The sequence below is a fragment of the Mus caroli genome, chromosome 17 (assembly GCF_900094665.2).
Source record: "Mus caroli chromosome 17, CAROLI_EIJ_v1.1, whole genome shotgun sequence".
NCBI lineage: Eukaryota > Metazoa > Chordata > Mammalia > Rodentia > Muridae > Mus > Mus caroli.
Window position 1 is genome coordinate 53,932,134 of NC_034586.1, and position 14,080 is coordinate 53,946,213.

The following is a 14,080-nucleotide window of genomic DNA, read 5'->3' on the forward strand; positions in this document are numbered from 1 at the left end:
AGCCCTGGGCAGGAGGATTGCTGGGACTTGCTGGCTGTCAGCCAAGCTCTGCATTCAGCAAGAGACTAGGTATCAGGGGAATGAGTGGGGAGTGTTAGCCTCCTGTGGCCTCCGCACCTGTGATGGTATGAGCACCTGCATATGTAGGCATTACAGGTGTGAATGCATTCCACACAGCACACACACTAAAAAAGCCCAGTCTCAGGCCCAAGCTGTGTTCTCAGCACCCTAGTGCAGTGGTCATAACCCCTTTGGTAGTTGAATGACCCTTCCACAGGGGTTGCATGTCACAATATCCTGCATATCAGATATTTACATTACAGTTCCTAACAGTAGCAAAGTTACAGTTAATAAAGTAGCAAGGAAATAATGTTGTGGTTGGAGATGACCGCAGCATGAGGAATTGAGTTAAAGGGCCACGGCTTTAAGAAGGTTGAGAACTACTGGCCAAGTGGCTAACAGAGGCCACAGCACTGCCTGGTTCTCTCTCAGAAAAGCCAATGCCCGAGCACTGTCTCACACACATTCTTGGCCAACGATAGACTATGGCACAGGAGTCTGGTCTGAAATGCTTGTCACGTCTGAGGGGTCTGCCTTCACTGTAGGGAGAGTCAATGGATTTTCAGGCTTCAAGAACTGCATTAGAGTTCACTAGAGGAACAGGACTGATAGAATCAATAGGTATCAAAGGAGATTTGTTCGTCTGGCTTATATGATACAGCCTGGGCAGTCTATAATGGCTGCCTGTATGCTGCCAAGGCCAAGAACCTGGTAGCAGCCTAGTCTATGAGGTGGGTGCTGCAAAGTCCAGATCTGAAGGCCTGGGGGGGGGGATTTCTGGAGGGTCCCAGGTCTTCAATGCATGTCAGATAAGGATTGTAGGAACAACACAGAGGCAGTAACAGAGTGGAGGAGCTCTCCAGGAAGGGGCAAACTCCCCCCGTGAATTCCCCCAGAAGCACGTCTCTCAGCTGAGTCAAGTTCAAGCTCAAGTCGACAGTCAAGGTTAACCATCATGAGCACCATGGTAACAGACTGCTGCCTGCTCTCATGGTTCTTCCATGAGGAGAGGTTGAATCATGTGATGTTGAGGAGTTAGAGTTCATGAATCTGCTCTTGGAGCCATTCCAGCCATGCCCAGAGTGTTCAGTCCATCTTTAAGGCTCAGGGTGGCAGAAGTTTGTATTAGTCAGCTCAAGTTAGGTTTTGCTGTAGTGACTGCCTACGGTGGGTTGACTTGTAGGGTCTGTGGGGGATTGATGTGGGAAGACCCAGCCTGTAGTGGGCCACACCATTCCCTAGGCAGAGATCCAGAACTGTGGAGAAATGAGCATGCTGGCCTTCACTGTTTTGTTCTTGACTGTGGTTGTCACGCGGCCAGCTGTTTGAGGTGTCTGTTCTAACTGCCCCACAAAGACAGGCGTGTAATCTAGAACTGTAAACTCAACACCTAGCTTCCAAAGCTCCCCTTTTTTTGGTCAGGATATTTTATTATAGCAACAGAAACTAGGCCAGTCCTCAAAATACTCTCCCTCAACTGTTCTAGGGATTTAAAAACATGGATGAAGATGTGGGAAATCGGACATAAGCTTCAAATTCAGGAGCAGATATCCAAGCAGGACTGGTCCGAGGCAGACAGCTGGACGTTAAAGGCACGATCGCCCCCTCGCGGACATGTGCGGTAATGACACAACGTCTGCAGCTGGGCGGGTCGTTTGCAGAGGGGAGGAAAGAGGGAAGAGATTGAGTTTATTTGTGGGTGTGCACACGTGTTTACTCACAAGTCTATGTATAGGAGCCTAGAGAGGCCCCCAGGAAGGGACCCTGGTACTTCTGGCATCTCCATCCAGTCTTCTAGAAGAATGGCCAGCGGCACTACTTGATGATATGGTGTCTTCAACTTATTTTTAGTTTCTTATTTTTTTTCCTGTTTTTTTCTGTTTTTTCTGTTTTTGTTTTTTGTTTTTTGTTTTTTGTTTCTCTGTGTAGCCCTGGCTGTTCTGGAACCCACTCTGTAGATCAGGCTGGTCTTGAACTCAGAAATTCACCTGCCTCTGCCTCCTGAGTGCTGGGATTAAAGGAGTGTGCCACCGCTGCCCGGCTTAGTTTCTTATTAAATTTATTTGATTTGTGTTTGTGTGACCGAGTGTGTGAGTATCCCGAGAGCAATCGGAGGCCAGAGGACATCGTGCAGGAGTCAGTTCCCTTTTTCTATCATGTAGGCCCTAGAGATTAAACTCAGGTCATTAGGTTTAGTGCAAAACTTCTTTACTTGCTGAGCCATCTCACAGCCCCTACCCTTCAATAATTTATTGTTACATATTTTTCTTAAAAAATGTTTACAACTTATTTTTATCTCTAGTGATTTCTAGGTGGATCTGAGCTTCATTTGTTGAATTGGTACTCTGGATAATTTTATTTTTTAAAAGAGTAATGCATTTATCCGAAGCAATGACCCTTGTACTAGTGGAATTCCCACTCCAGCAGGCTGTGTTTTCTTGTCTGTGGCGCTGAGGCCTCCTCCCTTTTCACTTCAAGGAACACTTTGCAGTCTAACCACACGGCACTCACTTGCATCCCTGTGCTGCCACCTAGCGTCGGTGAGTGATATGGCCACTGGGTTCAACTTTGTTTATATTCCCCAACTCCTCCCATCCTCTGTCATCCAAATCTTCTTCCAACATCATGCCTTCTTTTTAAATTTTAAATAGCCCATTTAGATTAATTTGGGGTGTCCATGTAGTCCTTGGTGTGTGGCTATCCACTGGGGCATTGTCAGCCTGCGGGGCATAGTTTAAAGAAAACTGCTTCTCCCTCCATCAGCAGCCATCAACTGTTCAGCATCTCAGTTAGGGTGGGCTTATGAGCCCTTCCAACTCCTGCTGCAAGGGTGACTGGTCTGATTATAAGCAGCAGCCACAGCTGCTGTAGTTCATTAGTGCTGATATCCTGCTTTAGTCGTACCTGACTTCTGGCTCTTACAGTCTTTCTTGTCTCCTCTTCTAAGCCTTGGGGAGAGGGTTCCACCTTATTTTTTTGAGACAGGTTCTTCTATAGGCCTGGAGTTCAGTAGGCTGGCCACCTTGGGGATACATTGATCTCCACACCTCCCTCTCTCCAGGGCTAGATTATAGAGCTTCATTTCCATGCCTGGACTTTAAGTGAGGGTGTGCAGAGCTCAATCAGGGAGCTTTGCTTGCTTAGCAAACACTTACTGACTGAGCCTGACTCCCCAGTTTACTTCTCCCCAGCCCCCCTCCCCCCGAGCCTGGGTCTCTCTATGTAGCAGATCAAGGTTGGATTTGTGCTTATAATCCTCCTGCTTCAGCCTCCCCAGTATCTGAGATTTTATAACCCTGCACCACGAGGTTCAGCTAGAGTGAGAAGTATATGTTTTAATAAAAACTTAGGCTGGCTGTGGTGACAAGGGTCTTTTATCCAAGCACTTGGGAGGCAGAGGCAGAGGCAGAGGCAGAGGCAGAGGCAGAGGCAGAGGCAGAGGCAGAGGCAGAGGCAGAGGCAGAGGCAGAGGCAGANAGAGGCAGAGGCAGAGGCAGAGGCAGAGGCAGAGGCAGAGGCAGAGGCAGAGGCAGAGGCAGAGGCAGAGGCAGAGGCAGAGGCAGGCACATGCCTTTGAAACTAGCCTGGTCTACAGAGTGAGTTCCAGGACAGCCAGGGCTACACAGAGAAACACTGTCTCAAAAACAAACAAACAAAAAACCCCCAAAACCCCAAAAAACAAAAAACCAAACCAAAAACAAACAAACAAACAAAACAAAACAAAAAACCAAACCAAACCAAACCCAAACCAAACCAACCAACCAACCAAAACCAAATCAAACCAAACTAAGCCAAACCAAGCCAAACCAAAAACCAACCCCCCCAACCCCCCAAAAAACCAAACAAACCCCAAACCAAAATCCAAACCAAAACCCAAAACCCCAAAACCAAAACCCCAAAACCAAAAAACAACCAACCCCTCCTCCCTCCCCCACTAAATGGGTGTGTGGACAGGTCTCAGTAGTGAATACACTTGTTAGTTTCTGATGACCCAAGTTCACCCTCTGGGACTCTTGTGGTGGAAGGTGAGAACCATTTCTTGAAAGCTGACCTCTGACCTCCACACGCACACAGCAGGATACACATTCAAATAAATAAATAAGTAAATAAATGAGAAAGGACAAGGAGATGGTTGAAGGGGAGGGGGATGCTAACTTGCAATCTACGTACCAAATTGTTAAGGTGTGCATCACCTGATGAGAAAAAAAAAAAAAAAAAAGGAACCTGATGAGAAAAAAAAAAAAAAAAAAAAAGGAACAGAATAAACCACACAGCCTGTGTACTTTGGAGTCTCCTCAGCAAGGGAGGTGGAGAGGAGGCCAGCGGGATTGAGGGATAGGCTGCACACAGAGCCTGGATCCTTTTGAAGTCCTAATTAGAAACCAGTGTCTCTGTGGGTGGTTGTGCTTTTCCTGAATCGTGCTGGCTGGCCCAGATGCTCCAGTGCTCTCTCCACAAACGTGAGGATCTATGTCTCTACTTGCGGATTCTAGGGTAGCGAGAGAGACCCCGTTTTAGGAAAACACATGTGAGTAGCACAGATTTGACTTAGTAGGTTAGAAGACCAACCAACAAGGGAGGGCACCAAGTTGATAATGGTGGGCAGACGAGAGGACTTGGGGGCAGGAGGGGGAGCACATGTAGGAAATTCTCAAAGAACTAATGAAAAATACATTAAAGCAGACAGTGGATGCTGCGTGATGAAGATTAAGGTTGGTCTGCGCATGCGCATGCAGGTTCGCACGCACCACCACCCCACCCTGCCACTGAAATTGATGGGCTATATTTAATTTTTTCAAATCCTTTCTGATTCTTAGAAGCTTTGCCTTATCAAGGATCATGATCTCCTGCTTCATTCTGACAAAGATGAAACGCAATAAACAAGATTTGCAAACTTCTCCTTTCTGAGTTTCCGGTAACCGTGGCGACCGTGGCTCCAAATAAAGGGACAGCTCTTCCCCGGAATTCAGACCGGACCTTTTTTTCTCAGTTAGTTTTTTTTTTTTTTTTTTTTTAATTTTCAAAAAATATGATTACTTTTATTACTTTTTCAAGAATTTCATTTATATATTTTTCAGTGTCCTTTTTTTTTAAAAAAAAAGAAATTAAACCATTTAGACTTATTTTATGAGTGTTTTGTCTACATGTATATATTTGCACCATATGCATGTTTGGTGCCTACAGAGGTCAAAAGAAGGTGTCAGATCTCCTGGAACTGGAGTTATGGATGGGTTTGAGCCACCGCATGGGTACTGGGATTTGACCTTTGGCCTCTCTGAATCTCCTCTGGTGTTCCTCACTTTGTTCTCTAGTTTTTCCGTGGTCACCATCATCTCCTGGGGTAATGTCTCACTTCGTTTCCTGTCTAGCCGTTTTCAGCCCATCCTGTGACCTTCATCCTTAGACTTCTTTTCTCTCTTCATCTCTGTCTTTCTCTCTCCCTCCGTCTCTTTGCACCTCTCCACTTCTTTCTCTCTTCCTTCAGATTCCTTACATTTTATTTGTATCTCTTTACTAGCCTGTATTCATTGTACATATGGGGTTTATGACATTTTTACACACACACACACACACACACACACACACACACACACACACTACATTTTGATGATATTCACTCCCTTCCTGTCCCCTCCATTCCTGCAGATTCCCCCCTCTTCTCAACCAGTCCCCTCTCTACTTTGATGTCTTTTGTTTTTAGTGACCCAGTGAGTTTTTTTTTTTTCTTTTTCTTTTCCTGTTTACTTATTGATTTACATCCCAAACTCTGCTTCCTCTCTGGGTCCCTGCCTCACAGAGTCCAATGAGTTTAATTATGGTCACTTAGGAGCATGGCCGACTCAGCAGTGATCACACCACTCTACTGCAGGAAGCAAGTGTCTTTTCCTCTCCCAGCAACCACTAATTGCCCATGGTTTTCTCCCGGGGAGCGTGGCCTTTTGAGCCCCTCCAGCCTCCGTGGCTGGATGTCCGAGGGACCATCTTGTCCAGATCTCGTGCAGGCAGCTATAGCTGCTGGAAGTTCAAGAGCGCAGGGCTCACATTGCGCCCAGGAGTCAGCGTTCTGCACCCCTCCTCCTTCCCCCAACTCTCACATTCTTTCTGCCAGTCCCCCCCAACCCCCATTGTTGACCGAATCTTGGAAGGGGTGGGTGACACAAGTGCCCTGTTTGAGACTGAGCACCCAAGAGTCATGTCAGACTCTCAGTATTCTGGCCAGTCGTGAGTTTCTGCTGTTGTCGTTGCTCCTGTTGCACAGAGGCCTCTCTGAGCTCTGCTGAGAGCGATGGGGTGGACATGTCATGTCCACAGAGCAAGAAAGCAGTGCCTAGGCTGGTGCCGAGCTCAGGAATCCTCCTCAGGTTATGTGCAGGAACCATCACAGGCGGCTTTGTTCTTTATGTAAGCTGTGCCTTTATGATGTTTTTGAGAAGTTTTTATACATACACAAGAAAATATGATGACATTCACATCCATTTCCCCCTAAGTTCCCCCAGATCTCCCACTACTTCCCCCTCTCCTCCCCCTCCCCCTCCCCTGCTTCCTTCTCCTCTTATCGTCTTCTTTCATTTAGTGCGTGTGTTGCAGTTTTTAAAAAAATTTTTTTGATTATGGTATAATTACAACATTTCTCCTTTTCCTTTCCTCTCTCCAAACACCCCGTATGCCCTTCCCTCCTCTTCTTCAGATTCATGGCCTCCTTTTTCATTAATTGTTATTGTACGAATTCAGGTATATCGAATTCAGGTATATGCAGACATATATGCATACACGCAGACAGGCAGGTTACACACACACACACACACACACACACACACTCCTAAGGGTAACCTGCTCAATCTGTAGTATGTTACTTGTATGTATGCTTTTTAGGGATGACCATGTGGGATTAGATAGCCATTTGATGTGCTCCCCCTAGGGAAGACTATTTCTCCGACTCTCGGGACTCCTTAGTTACCTGTGATTCTTTGTGCAGGGTTGAGGCCTCCAGGGCTTTTCCCTATCCGCTTTGGCCTGTGAATTGTGATCCTTGTTCAGCGCATGTGTGGGCAGTCGTGGTGGGAAGACTTTATGAGCACAGCTTCTGAAATTACCAGAAGACACACTTAGACAGAAAGTTCCCTGGCTCTCTGGTTCTCACAGTCCTTCCACCCTCTCCTCTACAATGTTCCCTGAGTCTTAGGTGTTGGAGATATAGCCATTGGGACCGGACTTCACAGTTCTGCATTTTGATCGGTTGTGGTTTTCACTCATGGTCTCCATCTATTGCAAAGATAACTTTCCTTGATGACAACTTAGTTTTGGCTATAAGGACAAATGTTAAGAATATAGTTAAAGATTATCCTGGTTTAGGAAAGTGGCGGGTGTAGGTTTTCTTCTCAGATCCATGACGTCACTAGCACTGAATAGTTAGCTAGGTTTCTAGTACCAGCCAGTTTCCCTCTTGTTGAGCCTGTCTTAAGTACAATTAGACAGTTGTTGGTTACTGCCAAGTTATGTGTGCCACCGCTGTACCCAGGATGCATCTTTTAAAAGGACCCTCTCCCAGGAAACTGCTCCATCTCAGAGACTCGAGTCTGAGTCCTTGAACATGTTAGCCATAGCTCACACTTCTTATCATACTTTTTCAGAGTGGATAAGAGTGCTGAGAGGCAGGAGAGATGGCTCAGCCTGCAAAGTGCTTGCCATACACAAGTGTGCCTGGAGTTCAGACCCATGTGAAACCCATGCACCCAAGCACATCCCAACCCCCTCCCCCGCCACAATCATCTGCACTTATGTACACTGTGAGCTTGTATACACACATAAATACTAACTAACTAACTAACTAACTAACTAACTAACTAACTACAGATGGCCCTAGCACAGCCATCTGTAATTTCAGCAACAGGAGATACGATGCCTTCTTCTGGCCTCCCTGGGTACTGTGTGTGTGCGCGCACACACACACACACACACACACACACAAAATTAAGGACAATATTAAGTCTAGGACCAGGTGTGGTAGCTCACACCTTTATCTCAACACTAGGAGGCAGAGGCAGGTGGCTCTCTGTGAGTTGGAGGCAGCTTGGTCTATGTAGCAAGTTCCAGGGCAGACAGGGCAACATAGTAAGACACCATGTCAAAAAAAAAAAATCTTAAAAGAAAAGGAGAGCAAACACTAATGGTTAGTGTTTAGTCTTGGACACCAGGCTACATGCCAAGGACTGACTGGGTGGGGCTGGGTAGGAAAGGTGAAAGTTGAATTCAGTTATAACCTTCCCACATACACACAGAAGAGTCAACCTTAGCTTCTTTAAGACTGACTTCCTACAAACTGGGACTCCTTCCTCCTCCAGCTCTGGGGCCCCAGTTTGTCGGGTGCAAAGTTGATGATGATGGTAGATCCTTATCTTCTGCAGCCTCTGTCACTCCACATCCTCTTCTGAATCCACTGTGTTGACGTGAGAGGTGGGGGAGGGGGTGCAGCAGCTCCTCCTGCTGCCGCTTCTGCATCTGCTGAGGCAGAGAAGGCAGGGCATTCCTTCCAGGGGAACTTGCTGGCTGCTCAGCCTGAAGCTTTTGCAGAAATCTGCAGAGGACGATTTGAGAGTACACTCACTCAATAGCCCAGCTCAAAAGAAATGGCCAAGCTCCAGGAAGGAAAAGGGAGACGAGTTCCAAGATTTCCCCCTGTCCCCCTTCCTCTCCCTGTTTCCTGGGACGTTTTGAGACAAATGCAACTTAAGGCAGGCTTTGCGTGGTGGATCACAGTTTGAGGGGATACGGTCCGTCATGATGGGGAAGGTATGGACAGAGGAGCTTGAGGCAGCTGTCACATTGTGCGCACGCGCGAAGGAAGCAGAGCGCTGTGGTGGTGCCAGTGTTCAGCTCAGTTAGGGCTTGTCCAGTTGACCCAGCCTAGGTCATGCCCCACAGGCATGTCCAGGAGTCTTTCCCCCTTGGTGATTCTAGATCCTCTGAAGCTGTCAATCAATGGTAAGCATTTCAGTAGCTGACACCCCCCACAGTTCAGCTACTCATGGATCAGCACCTGAGGTCATGAGTGGGCCTCGGGCATGCGGCTAGGTCTGCTCTCCTGAGTCCGTGCTATACTTTGATCAGGCGCACTGGCTGGAGGAATGGCCTCCATCAGGTCGGTCTGTAGGCAACTCTGAGTTGTGTTTCCTACACTGATGTTTGTAGTGGGAGGGTCCTGCCACCCCTGGGGAAGTGGAAGGGGGCGAGAGAGCCATAGGTGCAAGCTACTAAGTAGTGTCAATTCTGTTCCCACTTCTAGGTTTCCATACTGACTTCCTGCCCTGACTTCCCTCAATGATGGACTGTTATTTGAGGGTATAAGCCAAATCCACCCTTTCATCCCCCCACGTTACTTCTGGCCAGTGTTTTATCACAGCAACAGAAGAGCAAAGTAGGTATCAAAATTTTGGAAGCCACCCATGTTGAAAAGAGTTAACAGGGCTGTCTCCTAGGAATTGGGGTTTGGGGATGGCCTGTGTCAGTCGTGGTACCCAGAAAACTGACTCATCAGTGACCACAGTATTGGTGACTATACAATATTGCTTCTGAGTCTTTAATGGGTTTTTAATGTGACATTAGAAGCCCTTTCTAATGTCACAAGTGAATAGAAGGGTTGGCTGGGCTCTGTGGAACTGCACAGGGCAACCACCCTTGGATATTTATCAATATAAATATTGATAAATTTTTATCCTGTGGGCCTCAGATCACATACTCTTTGTCTTTGTTGATTTATAGTTTGTTGTGCTACTTTCCTAGAGAGAGACCTGAATGAATAAATGGCTACTTACTTCAGGCACCAACAATGGACCAAGGAAGTGACTACACATAGGACTAGCTTAGTGAACCACTGATTTTAACGTAGTCACATGTCAATGATAGTCACATCACATGAAAGCCATCCAGCATGAGTGATGATTGATTTATGAGCTGTCTATGGCATTTGCATGCAATACTCCACATTGGAGAGTGTTCCTTCCTCAGCAATCGTTCCTGATTCCTGTAACTTGGTGAGGGGCCTTGCCAATCTTGCAAGCTTCAGGGCCTTCCTGAGCTTTGTGAGTTGTTGACTGCTTACTTCCTGAGGCTCAAGGAACATCCCTAGGATCGGACATGTCAATTCTCAGGACACAGGTCTGCAGGTGAGCATGTTTCAGATAAGGCATTAAGATGTTAATTGAAGGCAAAACTAACTTTTATTTATGAAAATTTGAAGACAAAGACTGTAATTTTTAATGTGTAATAAAAACTAAGTACATTTCTGCATCTGAAACATTTCTTAAGTAAAAAATGCCTTCTGTAGACACAATGAATGTGCTTTTTATATTGGCAAGTTCTGACTTGAAGTGTTCAGTTCCCAATTTCATATGAGTGTTTGTACACAAATAATTTGTTGAGTACAGAATGACATATCATAAAGTACATTGTGAAATGGTACCAAGCCCATTTTAGGGATTTAGACAAGGGGTCTCCGAGGGTTCTTGTGCTTTTGGCAGTAGAGGAATTTTGTATGTGTGTGTCTCAGCAATAGTTCAATAACTTTTCTCTTTGCTGTGATTAATTAATAATTAATTAATACCTCACAGAAGAAAGTTACCTAACAAGAAGGTTTGAGGGACTCAGTCCACCTGCTGGGAGTTTGAGGAGGTTGCTGGTCATGTTGTGTTCACAGTCAGGCAGGGGAGAGAGAGAGAGAGAGAGAGAGAGAGAGAGAGAGAGAGAGAGAGAGCGCACTGTCTCCATTGTCCCTCATTAAACAACTGTTTGACAGTTCATACACATATACAAGGGACTTCAAACCTTGTTCCTCTCCCTCTGAAACTTCCGTTTCAACAAGACCCCTCTGACTTCTGCTTTTAATTCAGTGTGTTGCCCCAGCCCGTGAGATGCCACCACCTACATTCAGAATAGGTCTTCCATGCTCCGTTAACCCTCTCTAAGAATGCCCTTCCAGGGTGCCACAGCACTGTGTCTCCTGGCTGATTCTATCCTGTCAGTTTGACTTGCCATCATAGTCAGGATAATGTCAGCTAAACTCGAGCCTCAGCTCCTCTCAGCCTGGGGCCTGGGAGCCTGAGAGCCCCAGAGAGGTTTGTCTCCCCTTAGGGTCTGTGGATTTCCATGTTTTTGTGATCTTTAGGTGAGGGCTATAATTTGGGTCTGTGGTTTGCTGCAGCTGGTCAGCAAAGAGCAAAGAGGAAGCTGTGAGTTGATAGCAATGGTCAGAGTAGCTGGGTGCAGCAGCCAATGCACAGTGCCAGGTCAGGAGTTCCCAGAATACACTACAGTGTTCTTAGATTTTTGCCAGGTGTATGTGGCAATCAATCAAGATGGACGATGGGCAGATAACTTGGATTTTTTTTTTTTTTTTTGGTCAACTTGACACCAACTAGAGTTGTCTGGGAAAAGGGAACTTAGTTAAGAAGTCCTCATGGGACTGCCTGTAGGCAAATCTGTGGGGGCATTTTCTTGGTTACTGATTGACGTGGGAGGGCCACGTCCACTGTGGATTGTACAACCCTAGAGCAGGTGGTTTTGGATTGCAGGGAAAGCTAGCAGAGGGAGCTTGGTCCTGCGCTGCATGGAAGGTTTGGCTGAGCAAGCCTGTAAGCAGTGCTCCTTTGTGGTTCTGCATCAAGTCCTGCCTGCAGGTTCCTGCTCTGACTTTCCTCAGTGATGGAGTGGGATCTAGGGGTTGTAGGATGCACTAAAGCATCTTCCTGTGAGGCTTCTGGTTATGGTGTTAATCACAGCAACGGAAATCCCGCATAAGACACTAGACTAGACTATGCCTATGCAGGGTCTTAGGCTCTACTGGGCTCAAATGTCCTCCCAAGGGCAATGGAGAGTCAAGGAAGGTCTTAGAGCACTAGAGGGACATGGTCAATTTCAATGGGGCTTCCCTGGAGCTCTTCCCTGGGGTCCTCCAGGTTCTCCCCACTCAGAGGGACAGCTCAGGGGCTCTGTTTATTGCAGTCGACTTCTCTAATGGAAAATGTCTCGTGCTTTCTCCATTGCTGGGAAAGTTATAACGGGCTTTGGCTTGTGTAAGCAGCTTGGTTAGAATTACCCACTTCCCCCTTTTCGTCCCTCCAGTACCTCTTTAGTCCACGTTGGACAGCCCCAGTCATCTTTTAGGTTAGAGGGTGTGTAAGGTTTTCTGGCTTCAGTGATCCCTCCTCATCAAGACCTCACGGGGGTAGAGCAAGAGATGACTCCTGAATCTCCACATTCCTGTGTTCTAGACAAGGCCTGAGCATCTTCTCTTACATGGAAAAGGGGCCTTGCAGATGGGGCTTGTTTAAGGACTTTGAGAAGAGACTGTTAGATGTTTCGATGTTACCGCAGGGTTCTTGTATGATAAGGAGAGAAAGAGGAGGGGAGAGAAAGGAGGGAGAAGAGAGAGAGAAAAGAAAGAGGGGAGATGAGAGAGAGAGGGGTGGGGGTAAGAGAGAGGAAGAGAAAGGAGGGAACAGGCTGAGTAGAGAGAGGGAGAGATGATAGATAGATAGAACTACCCTGCCATTTCTGAGATAGTTCTCTCTACAATGTGGGGCCTGGGGATCGAACTCTGGAGGTCAGGCTTGGCTGCAAATGCCTTTTCACTGAGCCTCCTCACCCCCACTCTTTCTGGAGACAAATGAAAAACCTCAAACCAAGGAGGACGGAAGCCAAAAGACTCTTTCCTTCAGCATCTAAAGGGCACAGATGCCAGCAGAACCCTGATTTTAGACTCCAGGACCCAGGGCGTGACTTCCAGATCATCATACTGTGCTCTTGCAACCCAAGTGTGAGTCAGCTCACACAGCAGTCACATGACACTTGGCGACTATCTCCTTCCACCGTTTGCCCTCAGGAACCTGGGTTTGAGTGTACAAGCTTCAAACCTGGTCTCTCTGCCAGATGTAACTCAAATGTTCTTGGTTTATCCCCTAAACTTGTTACTTTTTACACATTTGAACTTTATCCTGGCCAATGCACAGTTTGTGTGGTACCAGTGACATAAAAATACTGGCTTGAGTTTGTGGTGTCCTCACGGAACCCATTCGTATTGTCCCAAAGGCCAGACCCTGGGAGATGGAGTTAAGGTAGTTGTGAACAGCTGGACTGGGTGCTTGAGTAGAATACAGGCCCTCGGATGGAGTACTAAGTACTCTTAGCCATAACACCAGCACCGGATTGATCTCTCCTAAGACGAGGTCTCACTATGAAGTCCAGGCTGGCCTCCAACTCTCAGACCTCCAGCCTTAGTCCTCCATCTTGAGTGCTAGGACCTCAAAGGTTTATCATTGTGTCCATCTCATAACAAATCCTTTCCTTTTGAAAATGTAAATAGTATTTTTAATTTATGTTTTTGAAAATTTTATACATGTAGCCACTCCCCTCTAACCCTCCCCAGGCAACCCAAACTCATCTCAATCCTAATTTCATGTCCTATTTTAAAAAATATATATATATTTTTTATCTCATTTGACTGCATGAGACTAGAAGAAATCAATCAATAATACAATTACTGAAAAGTACTAGATTGCGTGGTCTTGCTTAATCTTACAGACTGCAAGTCCATGCATTTTCTTGCTAATTTTGTGATTTCAGTTTTTAGAGATGAAGAGTTTTACCCCCTTTTCTATGTGCACCTGATTTTCACTATCCATTCACCTCTGGATGAGAAGTCGGTTCAATGTGTAGAAAAGACATCAAGTCAGGTAGTATTTTGTGCAGGACCCATAAGTCATGAGTGGGGATAGGAAGCTGACGGTTTCAGTTCTAACTCTGTCCTGTATCTGTTTGTGTGGTTGAGAAACGCATGACAATGAGAGCCTGAAATCCAAAGACAGGTGCCCGCCTCCTCAGCTGCTGCAGCCTTAGGTCCGCCTCATCTCATTTGTGACTCTTTCTTTTTTTTTTTTTTTTTTAATATTTTTATTAAATAATTTCCTCAATTACATTTCCAATACTATCCCAAAAGTCCCCCATAGCGCCCCCCACTTCCCTACCC